The sequence below is a fragment of the Rhipicephalus sanguineus genome, chromosome 2 (assembly GCF_013339695.2).
Source record: "Rhipicephalus sanguineus isolate Rsan-2018 chromosome 2, BIME_Rsan_1.4, whole genome shotgun sequence".
NCBI classification, from domain to species: Eukaryota; Metazoa; Arthropoda; class Arachnida; order Ixodida; family Ixodidae; genus Rhipicephalus; species Rhipicephalus sanguineus.
In genome coordinates this window covers 35,882,993-35,896,258 of record NC_051177.1, presented here as the reverse complement: position 1 = coordinate 35,896,258, position 13,266 = coordinate 35,882,993, and the positions used below count along the sequence as shown (strand labels likewise).

At 44.2% G+C, this 13,266-nt stretch overlaps 1 long non-coding RNA gene across 1 annotated transcript; it reads left to right on the top strand.

Annotated features, from left to right (window-relative positions):
• Positions 1-8,002: 8,002 nt before the first annotated feature.
• LOC119382738 (uncharacterized) lies at positions 8,003-12,056 on the top strand. The gene is made up of 3 exons (XR_005181561.2): positions 8,003-8,268; positions 9,979-10,140; positions 11,876-12,056. It is a non-coding gene; the product is annotated as an uncharacterized LOC119382738 (long non-coding RNA).
• Positions 12,057-13,266: the final 1,210 nt, after the last annotated feature.

Here is a 13,266-nt window from a genome sequence, read left to right as displayed (position 1 = left end):
ACTTGAATATATAACTGGCAAAGCATTGAGAATACAGAAACTAGAGCTGCGCGAAAGAGACTGCCTGAACACTTCTCTCTGACCGGGCGTCAATAGAATCACATTACGACATGTAAAACATATATAGACAAAAGAGAAGGGAACATGTCGTACTAAGATGAAAGTTTCAGGGTACCGGGGCGGAGGGGGGGGGGGGGGGCAACTGAAAAGAGGCGTAATTGACTTGTCGATGTAAGAAAATAGCCATGCACGAAAAAGGAAAAACAAGCACTATATAACCGCAAAAGAAACGTTGTCAGAGGGCGGCATTTATTCACCACTGCTGGACATTTCTACGCGCCCAGAGGCGAATTTATTCGTCGGCAGAACTCGTTAACCAATTCGGGAGGTTCCCTTCATTGCTGTCATTGACATTTATTACGAATGTCACGCATATTCGTGTCGATTCTTGCATTTATTGTGCCACGAGAAGAGTAATTAAATTTGGCTTCATTTTTCTCTTTTTTTTTCATTGATTTTCATTTCCATCAAAAGCCGCTGTTTCGAAACACGAACTTGGTGGAGCTGCTACAAGTCACGGTTTCAAAATATCGAAAAACTGCAGCTTAAGGCGAAGAATGTTCGTTTATTGCAATATACGAATATATTAATAAAGAATTTTCTTGCCTATACGCACTTCTAGGATACTAGTTTTTTTTTTCTCTTTCTCTATAAGAATATATAAATAAGTCGAAAGAGTGGCACCGCATTGGACTAAACGTATACATAGAAATCTGCAGTATCGGGGATAGATGCGTCTCCTGGGATCCATCTATATTCATTTTCATTCAAAGTTACACTCGCTCTAGGGGAATAATTTGCGGTTTCCCATGTAACTTGATCATGTCATTGCGCAGGATCTTCTGGTCTTTCGTTAGCCTTTTTAACCGCGTTAGCGTTATGCACGTACTTGAAGGAGGAAGGTGTGATTATGCTCATACATCCCATTAGTGCCGGGAACTCGAATGGCAGCCAATAACAAGAAACTCTAACATATTGAATTTCGTTATTGCTGACTGATATTTTCAGAAGACTGAAACTGCATCACCAAGTAGGAACAATAAAGCTTTTATGATTCGTAATACATGCATATAAGGTCGGATCGACCGTGAAAGTATGTTCTTTTATTTTGTTTCATTGACAAATGGCATACTTGTTTGATACTTGGAATAGAATTGACGGCATTAAAACTCGAGTAGCGAGTCTTATAATTCTCATGCGTGCTTTATAGTAATCTGTATGAACTGTATATCACCTAGTTCTGATTTTGTACATCGTCGCACATGGTGCTGGCTGACGGTATGCATTGTGGTCCACACTATACGTAACCCACTTGTGACATATTGCTATTACCGTGTGCTCATTCGCGCAACTGCGCTGTCTGAGCTGCACTATATGCTGACTTCTGCAGAACGGGCTCAGAAACAATGCGAACTTTTGTACGCTGAACTCTGAGGCTACGCTCTATATAGAGAAGCGTGGTAAAGCGAACAACGGGGAAATATCGAGAGAAATCATAAACATAAGGCAGCTTTGAACTAGGGGTGCCGAGCCTCAAGGAAGTGCGGAACTGGGCGGCCTTCTTTTGTTTCTCTTTATTATTCTCATTCTTTCTTCCTCTCTTTCTTTCTTTTTTATCTCATCTTTCTCTTTTTATGTCTTTTTTATTTGTATTTATTTCCTGCTTTCTCTTTCTTACCTTTCTTTCTTAGATTCCCTCTTTTTGTCTCATTCTGCCTTTCTTCCCTTTCTTTCTCTCTATTCCTCTCTTTCTCTTTCTTTCTATGCTATGCTTTGCTCTCTCCCCTCTTCCTTGCCATCCTTGTCGCCCTCACTTCCCTTTCCCGCGCCCCCTTGCTAGACTATACTATAGAAGGCTATGCTATGCTCTGCTCGCGTACCTGTATAGCCGAGGGGTTATGACACTTGCCCTCGGATGGCGGCCTCATCAAGAATTTCTCTCTCGCTCTCTTTCTTTTTTCCTTCATTTCTCTCTGCCTCTTTCTCTCCGTACTCCTTACCTCGCCCATCGGAATCACTGCATCCCACGCCGGACAAATCGGCGCACGCGTTCTGGGAGCGAAGCAGAAGATGAGGAAGAGGACGAAGAGGAAGAAGACAGCGCGTGCCGGTTCATGATGATGATAGTTTTCTGTTCGCTACTAACGGTCGGCTTAAACCGCTTTCCTATCAGTACCGCAAATACCACGAACGTGAGTTGTCGTGAAGGGAGCCAAGTTTTATTTTCCCGTTGACTATCTCCTTTGTCCCGCGTTTTATACTGGGGCCTAGTGATTTCCTGCCTTCGTTTTTTTTTTAACATAAATTTCAATATTCGTCATCGTCGCACTCAAACTATTCGCGTGCTTTAAGTTCCTCGCAAACTTCGCGGCGTTGACATAAATGCTTTTCCTTACTATGTCCTCACGCACTGGGCAAAACATTTTCAACACCAAAGAGAACCGGCATTTAGAACGGTTCTGAAAGTCAGTGCCGTTGAAATATCACCACGACAGCGTACGTTCGTGCATGTAGGTTATAGCGGCATGCATATTTGATTTGCTGCGGGGCACACGACGTCAAGCGAAATGGCCCGAGTGAGGCCACAACGAAGTCGCCTGATCGATTCGCATTCACTGTGAGCGTGAGCGGTCGCAAAGTGAACACCTCCGGCAGGCGACCATTTTTTTTTTATGAAAGAAAACGTAGCATTAGGTGCGGCACACGTGGAGCGCTCCCTCAACATGCTTTGAGATGGAACAAAATGAATATCACAAATAACATTTCCCCGTGGAACGCTTTCGCGATGCCATATATTTTATCAAGTGGCATTTTATGTATTCACCGTACGTTTGTCAGGTCAATGTGGATTATTAACTTGATATAAACAGAACGAAATATCTCTGGTTTGTTTAACTTTTTTATAGAAATTGTTAATGTTTTTCGCACTTGGGGTACTATTTGTGCTATTTGTTTTTTCCCGTTTCCTTATTTGTCGATCCTGTATCCCACTCAAGCAGTGCAGGGTGGCAACCCGCAAGTGGTCTTGATTATTTTCCCTCCTTCGCCTTCCTCACTTTCTCATTTTTTTTTTTCATTTCGCTGTTTTGCTGGAGTTTCACTAAGAACAGGTCTGCACGATCTTGTGATAATACGTGCCTCTCCAAAGTGCTCACATTTTATATACATCTTATATTTAAATGCTCTGCATTACAACTAAAACATATTTTGAGGAGTTATGTTCATCTTTTCGTGTTTCTTATTATTGCTTTACGCCCTTCCAACCATGACAGTGTCGTTCGAACAAGTTTAAATATCCGCTCACGCCAAAACCGGGAGGTTCTCTGATAACAATGCACCACTTAAATATGCGCCATAGCGTGTATATATATATATATATATATATATTATAAACAATTTTGAAACATGCATTACCTCAATCATTTTCTTTGGGCCGCATGAACTATGGTTCTTTCGCTAATATCCCACACCCCAGCCACTGTCTTGCTTTATTCAGCCTAAAGACGTCTGAATTTTGGAACTTTGTAACCACTACTGTTAACGTTTTGTCCTTGCTTCTCAAAGAACGCTCTATACAGTGCTGTAATCAATCGTGGATATTCTCTCAGATTCAGCATTGCGAGTTATGAGCTCCATAGCGCACTCAAGTCTCTGTGAGAACTACACTACATTCTTTATGAGGCTTGCAAGGTTTCTTTCTCCTTCCGGAACGCTGAACAGCGTTCTCGAATGCACCTGCACTGCGCTGCAGTTTCGACGAAATGGCGCACAAATATTCGCGAAAGAGGTATCAGGAAACTCTACAAAAACAACCAGGCTACCGAAGAGGCCGGGATCTTCAGCAACTGCAGGGTGCACGAATCCTACAAACGAAAGCTCTTTTCTCGAACATCAGTGCGAAATCAGGGACCAGGTCGTAGCGATGCCCGCCGCATCGAGTATACATCCGTTCGAATGCCTCCCGTCCGCGCATAGCGTGCGCCTGTCCATAACGATGCGCGTTGCGAGCGAGGTAACGGAGGAGAGCCGTTCCTAAAACGTGACTCCTAATGGCATCTGCAGGCACGCCGGGCGTCATCGAGGCGCAAGTGTGTGTATACATACGAGTGCGTGAAAACACACCGCATTCAGGCGTAGAGCAAACAGGCTCTCGTGCCCGACACATCTCTCCGGTGACGCGAAGGGGCTGGCTGCTGAGTGCGTGGATTGTGAAACGTGCATTGTTTAATTATGAACGGCACTAAGGCAGGCGCTGCATGAAATGGGCGGAGCAATTTGCGCGGGACCTTAACGAAAGCTAACTTAGGAATGCTTTGAACGATTGGGCTACACAGTATCGCTGTTTTTCGCATACTTTGGCACTTCATCGTATCTCATTTGCATATCCTTTCTTTGCGTGACAATTCTGGTTGAGTTGAGTTGAATAAACTTTATTTGTCCAACGGTTGCTTCTTCGCTACTCGAAGTAGTGTCACTGCGAACTAAAGCGAGCGACAAATGGCCGCTCCAAATGAACCCCAGTGTATTATTTTCGTTCGTAAATGGGATCATTAAAGGCGCTTTTTGATATGAAACACACATTAAAATAAACAGAGAAATACTATTATTATCATTTATTATGTATACACAAACATACAAGGACAACGGGGAATTAGGCATTAGCAGGCTGACAGATGTCACCTAGAAGGGAAAGACGCCCGCGTACTCTTTTGAGAGCAGCGGAGAAATAGGGGAAAGTAAACAGAAGGAGAGAAAATAATAAAACAAGCAAGTGACCGAGACTCGGACAGAAATAAATAAAGAAACATAAAAAATGTGCCTATAAAAAGAAGACCGTGACTGCATAAGTGAATCACGTTAGTTATAGGCTATGATAAAATATGAATTAGGCGGCCGATGAAACACTGTTCAATACAAATGGGAAGTTTAACAGTGTGCGTAACTTATTCACCTTTAAACTCTTCTTCCCCATTACGATTACGCTCGTATATTTTCAAGACGTCGCGTTGTCGGAAGGCCTCTGATCTGCCAAGAACTATTTCATGTAAAATAACTCACAACACAAAGAAAATTGAAAGATAGGGCAGAACACAACCTCAAAGACTTTTCGTATATTTCCTGCATTTTCCTCGATATATTACTTCTTCAGTATGACAAAGCTGTCTACGCAAAAGCGTGCCTCTGCTCAAGGAAGCACACCGTCAACTTTGTTGGCCATGCCATAATATGCCTTGCTGCTCCGCATGACAACGCACAACGATCTTGTACACGGCGAGACTGGGACTGTTGCCTCCGAAGGCTATGTTTTCTTTTCCCATGCGTACACTGCCATTAAAATGTACAAGGCCACCTGCCAGTCGACGCTTTTTGATATTCAAATGAGGCACCCGCCAAGCCTATTGTTCGGTGAACGTGAGCGAGTAGTTAAGGACCTTTGGAAGGTCACGAGCATTCATTTCGTGAGCATAATATTTTGTATACATGCGCGACATGTATATCTTTCCTGTGCAGCTCGTTTTCCTTTGTGTTCCTTCTCTGTCATGTTGTCATTCCTTTCATTAATCGCTTTGTCTACTATCTGGCCGGCCATGTAAGTCAATATGTATAGTAGAGCTATCCGTTGGCCTCTCTTGCAGACGCGGAAGACGAGAGCCATACATATACATACATACATACATACATACATACATACATACATACATACATACATACATACATACATACATACATACATACATACATACATACATACATACATACATACATACATACATACATACATACATACATACATACAGACAGACAGACAGACAGACAGACAGACAGACAGACAGACAGACAGACAGATAGATAGATAGATAGATAGATAGATAGATAGATAGATAGATAGATAGATAGATAGATAGATAGATAGATAGATAGATAGATAGATAGATAGATAGATAGATAGATAGATAGATAGATAGATAGATAGATAGATCAAGCAATGTGGCAACAAAAAACTAGATGAGGGCAATAAAACAGTGGGTCAAAGAATCAGAGAACAAAGGGAAAACTGAAAGCGAGCAGCTATTTAAAAGAAATAAAGCACGAAATAAAGAAATACAAAAATAAACTTATACGAAAAATCAAAACAGAACAATAGAACGGAACAAAAGATTCATGCATGAAATAAAGATAAAAGAGCAATTGAGCCGTGTAAAAGCGCGAAAGGGCTAGCCGTTCCTGCTGAACAAAGAAATTCACAGTTCGCTTGCACAAACGCCACAGACAAAAAAGAAAAGAAAAGAAAAAGAACAACACATATAATTTGAAAACGACATGCGAAACCCGCCTGCGCAGAAAACACTGCGAGGAACAAAAACGGAAGAATGCGAGCGTCAGAAAGCAGCGCTATTAGAGGGTTCGGAAAGCGAGAAAGTTAAGCAAGCGGATCAGAAAATAGAAAAATAAATAAAGAAGGGAGCAAAGCGAAAGGTCGGTAGACACGTACAACGAAGGAAGCGAGAAGAAAAGGGAACAAAGACGACTCTGGAATGTCAACGTCCCGGAAATAAAGAGAAAGAAGCATTGGCAGGGACAAAAAAAAAGGAGGCAAGGCCGCTGTCTGGAATGCCGATGAATAAAAACGGACGGAGCAGGGAAAATAATAAAGAAAGAAAGAAAAACCCCTAAAACTGTCTGGAGGCAGGAATGCTGAGCGACGCTTCAAAATAACGGCTGCTCTGTTTCGGTCATCGATTTGTCCCCTAAATATATGCACATATAAATCACGCTGTCGCTGTGCGTTTCGTCGGCTCGACGAATATCATACTGATATCCGACCCCTCCTCTGCCCTTCTTTAGGCAACCCGCTTCTTTTTCTAGCTTTTATCACCTCAAAAAATCAGGGACGACTGCGGCTGGCATATAAAACTGGAGGATAGCAACGCGAATGAAAAATATAGAAAAATGAAATAAAACAAAGTGGTGAGAATCAAGACCGAACGGGGACTATGCGTAGGTTATCCCGACGAGGCTTAGATGCCTGAGAGCTTGTAAAGCGTGAAAAGTCTAAAGATATCCGCATTGAAAGGCCGTGAAAGCTAGTTCGTGATCGAGCAGTCCTTGAAAATGCGACTAGAAAACACTCGGAAAAACAAAAACAAAAAAAAAAGCTTTTGTAGTTACAACGCGTGATATAAAAGGAAACATTATGCGCTGTAACGCATACGAGTAGAAACCTACATGAATCAAACATTTTGTGAAGCGGTGAAATTACAAAAATGCGCTCTGTCGTAAGATAGAAGAGTGTATCAGAGAACGATCAGGGGTAGTCCACGTGCTATTTGAGGTAATGTGACAAGGATGGAGCGGGTCGGGCCACGTAATACATGGCACAGACAACCGGTGATCATTTAAAGCAACTGGACCGATACCAAGGGATGAAAAGCTCAGCTAAGGGGGGGGGGGTACTCAAGAAGCTCGCAGCATAATACTTGCTGGGGTTTTACGTACCCAAACCACGATATGATCATGAGGGACGCCGTAGTGGAGGACTCCGGAAAGTTTACCTTCTGGTGTTCTGTAACGTGCACTTAAATCTAAGTACACGGACCTCTAACATTTCGCCCCTATCGAAATGCGGCCGCCGCGGCCGCCGCGGCCGGGATTCGATCCCTCGATCTTCGGATTCGCAGTCGAGCGCCATAACCACTGGACCACAAAAAGTTCGCAGAAATAAAACTGTATACTGCACAGAATAAGCTCGATCGGATGTTGTTGAAAAAGGCCTTCGTCTTGCAGTTGACAGTGCATTGGCTGAGAATGGTGATAATAATTCGAGCCTAAGAATTCGCGATCCCGCCTCACGTTCAAAATTTCTCTCGAGAAGAAGACCTTTCGGAACATGCGAGAAAAAAGCTTCGATATCTGGGACGACGGTCGGGACTCGGGCCGACAGATGGAGCCACCGCGCCTAGCCGCCAGCGCCAAACGCGGGGAGTTTCCGACCGAGCGGGTGCCGGACCCGGACCACGAGGTCGAACACAAGAACGCTGCTGTCGTAGTTGGTGTGCTCTTCGCCGCGACGTGTGAAGAAGACGCCACGGGAACACGCGTTGTTCATTGCTGCAGCCTTTTAAACGTCGTTGTTGCCTAAATAAGTGGCTGATATTCTGCGGCTTCGACATCGGCCCCTTCTCTTCCGTATCCTCCCTGGCTGGACCTGTGAGTAGCTGCGCTTGGGGTGTTCCTTCGTCGCCTCCTCCTCTCATAAGGGGAAGAAAAACATCGACGCGCACGTGCGCAACATAGCGAGCCATTCAAATTCGGAGAGTCCATCACCGCGCCCTATGTCTCACACCATGACATACCACCATGACATAGGGCGGATACTAAGATGACATCTTAGTATCCTCCTACTGAATGCCACTGCGGTAAGAATTATGCAAGACACCTTAATGAACACCAAAAGAAGCCAAAGAAATTCAAACGAATAATCCTACGGCTTAACATCCGAAAGCAAGCTCCAGCGTCTGCGCCTTTTTGTAGCTCGTAGCACTGCAGTATATTTATCTGGTTCCGCAAAAATCAATGTCTCTTTACAATCGCAGCGGCGTCGGTACTTAAAACACAATCAGTCGCGCAATCAATCGAACAGTAATCGAGACGTCATTTCATAAAAACTCAGTTTTTATTGTTGGCACGCGGCTTTGTTATGAGTTCAACCTAATCATGATTGATAAGCGTCGTGTTTTGAAAAATCTTTATTTTCTTGGCAGCGCCTCTATTCATTAAGGGCCTAGATTGCCTCGGTTTCTTGACGAGAGCGAGCGTGCCTTAAGTAATCAGCCAGTACGTGTTCCACTTTTTCGGATCAAGGCCGCGGGCCCTAATGAATCTGGCCGGCGGTTAATTATAAAACATTTATGCTCTTTATGCGAGGTAGTCACGCGGAGGTAATTAATGATGAGAAACTTTGCAGGTTATAAATTATTGTTGAGCTCCAGAGCACACACGTGAACATGCAAAGGTGCAGCCGTACTTCGCATCATGAGCGTAGGAAGAAAAAAAAAATTTCGCCATGGGCTGTGTGCACGTTCACAGGGACATGGGTTGGATTGGAGCTGGATTGGAGCCGGATTGGAGCTGGAATGGAGCTGGATTAAGTGATGTCATTCACATCGCCGAAACCTCGCTGAGACTTGTATTGCTGTGTAAAGCTGCGCTAAAGCTGACACCAGCGAATGCAAAGAAAACGTTTTCAATGTTTACGGAATTGGCGAGCGAACTTGGTTCGTTGCAAAGTGTGACCGGGGGGATTGATATGATATCGCGTGGTAAGGTGAGCTCTATAATTTCCTGGTCGCACTCTGCAGTTCGGGTAAAGAACAGTTTCTTGTGTTGAGTGAGGTTTATCGGTCATATTGGTTAATCCTAACATGTCCAGTTTCTGTCACGCGCGTACTCATCCTCTTTGCGCCGCAAGCTTCCTTATTTGTGTAGTCAGTATAGGGCCTGTCATTGGGAGCGTCCACTAGTTATCTTTGCAACCTAATTCTGTAACTTCCAATAATCTTTTTTAAAGCGAAACTGTCTTAATCTACCCTCTATGCCGTCGTTGTCGTAGCAGTAGTAGCAGTCCTGGTAGTTGTAGCATTAGTTGTAGTATTAGTAGCAGTAGTGGTAGTAGTAGTAGACGCCACGCAGGTCACGCGGCAAGAGGGGGAATATATAAATAAGTAAATGGTAAGAAATGATGATGATGATGATGATGATGATGATGATGATGCGCATGATTCCGCATGCATACGGCATCGCTGTTCGACGATTTTCTCGGCATGTAACTGGCTGAATTCCTTTTTTTTTAGAGTAAACTACAATGAATTAGCGGTTAGCGTCACTTACCTTATTGCGCTCTCCTTCGCTCTCTTTCAGAGTAACAGCTATTGAATCTAGGAAGTCGCTGAGTTCGACGGGTCTGTAAGTCATGTCTCACATTTCGGGCACCACAAGCTGTGTAGCCGAGTCAAGCACAAGGGTAGTCGCAAAATGGACAAAGTATGTCACCCGACTTGACCGACAGTTAAACGTGCAAAGGTATACGTCTCGGTTGAACCGTTCTGTCTTTCACATCTTACAAAAGTCTAGGTGGGTCTCAACTCTTTTACGTCTCGAGCAAAAGGTAAACCGGAATGAATGCTTGGACACGTTGGCGCTCCATAACTACATACAGAAAGCGCGAACCAGGCACGGGCGAAAAAACAAGTAACACACACACCCAGGCGCTGTGTGCGTGGGTTATGTGCTTTTGCATCCGTTCCACCGCGCCCTTTCTGAATGTGCGTATGAGATAATATGAAGTATTCGACAAGGACAAAATGCACGGTTATAGCTCGTGGTAAGTTCGAAGGTTGTGCGCTTCATTTTCAAAGACGATAGACTTTCTTGGGGAACTTAAACGCAGAAATTTTGGTCTGTCTTTCTGTCTGTCCTTCTGTCTGTCTTTCTGTTTGTCGGCACGTCCCTCGATTCAGCCACTCGGCCAAAGTTGAACCACTTGCACAAGGGCCGGCCATCGTGAACGGCTCACTAGGTTCATGCTTGTGTGCATGGTTGATCAAAAAGCAAACATTACGCATATCTGAGGCGCAACATCACTAGGTAAGTATTAGGTGGTGTGTTCCTTTAATAGAAAATACATAGATACGTAATTTTAGAGACCCTAGTTTCTTAAGCTGCGCTGAAAATGCGACTGCGCCGAAACTTGGCTTCCTCCGTGTCTGCGCGAGCTCATTGTTGTGTTTCGGTTTTTACTTCGTCGTCGTCTAGTGAGCGCTGTTTCAACAAAGCTGAAAATGCGACTGCGCTGAAATTTGCCTTCCTCCGTGCCCTTCGCACGAGCTCATTGTTGTGTTTCGGTTTCGGTTCTGTTGCACTGTACGAATGCCATGGGTTGGTGTTGAAAAACTTTAGTTTTGAGAAGGCCAAGAAGGTGAAAAATAATATTTAAAAAATGAAAAGGCAGCGTTGTGGGCGGCCTTCAGGCTGCCGGTTGTGGGCGCCGCTCTGGCGTTCCTGTTTTACCCAGGCGACGTGTAAATAAAAGAGTGTGTGGAGAGTACTCGTTGAGTGCGGACGTTTCTCTGCTTCAGCGCTTCGCGCCAAACCGCGTTTTCGGGCTGGCTGGCGTCCCCGCCGGTCGCGTTGGTCACCGCCGGTCTTCGCCTGCTGCTGCGCCGGGACTACCAGCACGCAACACAGCACTCATGTTTCCCGACGTATTGCCAGATGGCGTCCATATCTCACACAGCGCCTCTTCTATTGTCTTTAAACGACATTTGCAGCGAAGCACGCAGATACGCGGCCAATTTTTTTTTTTAAATATGGTATAACATCGACATGTACAATTAACCTTACAGGCTGCCGTAATACCATTATTGGAACGCATAACGCGAGCAGTCTTGAAAGAGGATAATCACCACTTGTCTGCCGAGTATCAGTAGCCTAAGTACATACCAATATATAAAGTACGGGTTACCTTTCACTATATTACTTTATGGTGTTCTAAAAGCAATAGTGTCGCTGTTATCTATAGGCTTTGTTTGTAGCGGGGTGCAATCGTTATCTTCATTGCGCATACAGCTGGATTATCCGCCGCAGAGTTGCTAATCGTTAAATTTTTTCGGCAGCTTACAATGACCTTTATTTTTCGCATCAAGAATTAGTATTCATTGCACACTTTCATCACATTTATGTGTTTCTGTTACGATGACACATTAAAAGTGTAAAATTAGACTACGGTGTTCAAAGATGGTTTTTCTTGTTTCCCCAGGTTGATACAATCGGAACAAATTGTTCGTTAGGACCGGACGTGAAAGTACCATCACCTGGAAGCACAAGGGTTATCGAACATGGAACCCAGGAGATCAACTTTCGGATTTCACTTCGAAAAAAAAAAAGGAATCGTTTAGACCGAGCGCCTGGATTGCGATATCTGTCGCTGTCGTTGATGGTTACTTTTTGGTCTTCCTTGGAAACTAAACAACACAACAAGTTACGATAAATCATTGAACAGGGGGCGTCGCTAGAGCCAACGTCTCTACTAGTGGTCTCATCTTATTGAAGGCAGCAAAACCACCAGAAGAAGAGACCACTTGAAACGTCGGCTCCAGCGACACCACCTGTTCAAGTAATTTCGCCTCTTCAAGTCTCCATCACCTCCTAAGATAGAACATGTCATGGCATCTTTCACCACAACCAATGCTGCCTAGTAAGGCCATGACTGACGAAAGCGTAGGGGAGTTCCTATCGAAGCATCCCAAAGGCTTCTATCAACGACTGCAATGAAGTATGAGTAACGCGGGGGGAAGGCTCCTATCAAAGCATGACAAAGTAGATTAGCTTATACGTATCCATAGGCGGGTGTAGAATGAGGGTTAGTCCAATCTACGGGTTGCTCCTGAACGTATATAGGAGGAATTGATTGCGCCAAAATGGCGACATCTCACGGCGAGTCTTGCACGTAGAAAGTGTAAGAAACGTTTCTGAAGGAAAGGAAAACCTCTTAGCGATGATTGTGCTGTTGAAAATGTCTGTTTCGTCATAAGTTAAGTAATACAATGTCCAGCATTGCAACGATGGTTCCATGTCATGCAGTGGAGATTAACGTCGTTAGATGGCGCCACCAGCACCACCGCTCACACATACGGATAGTAAAAAATATTTGTTTTAAAACGATGATTATTTCTCAGGCGTGCATTAACGCCGCTGGGCCGCTGTTTGGCTAAAGACGTTCCAATTTAGGGTGAACCAGTGTTTTATAAGGTAATAACAAAGATGACATTGATATTGAAACGTTGCGGCGAATGTTGCCGAGAACTTGGTTATAATTATTAAATGCGTGTGATATATGACTTGCTCAATTTAATTCAGCCGTTTTGTGTACACCAAGAAGAATTACACATTTTGTAGTGGGACATTGCTTAGATGCTAAGATAGCATGGTGCGCAGCGGTTCCTTGTATAACAGTCGTCAAGTGTGATGCACCCGGCCGGCAACGAAGAAATGTGCCCTGTGTGCAAGAGACCTTGTGTCCGGAAAGAAAGGTGAGAATTCAGTGATACTTTGCGCTGCAGTGTTACAAGCTTTTTCCGCTCACCTCTACACGTGCTTGCCCTCTCAGCCATACGCGTTAAGCTGAATGAAAATTGCTATTTAGCTGGG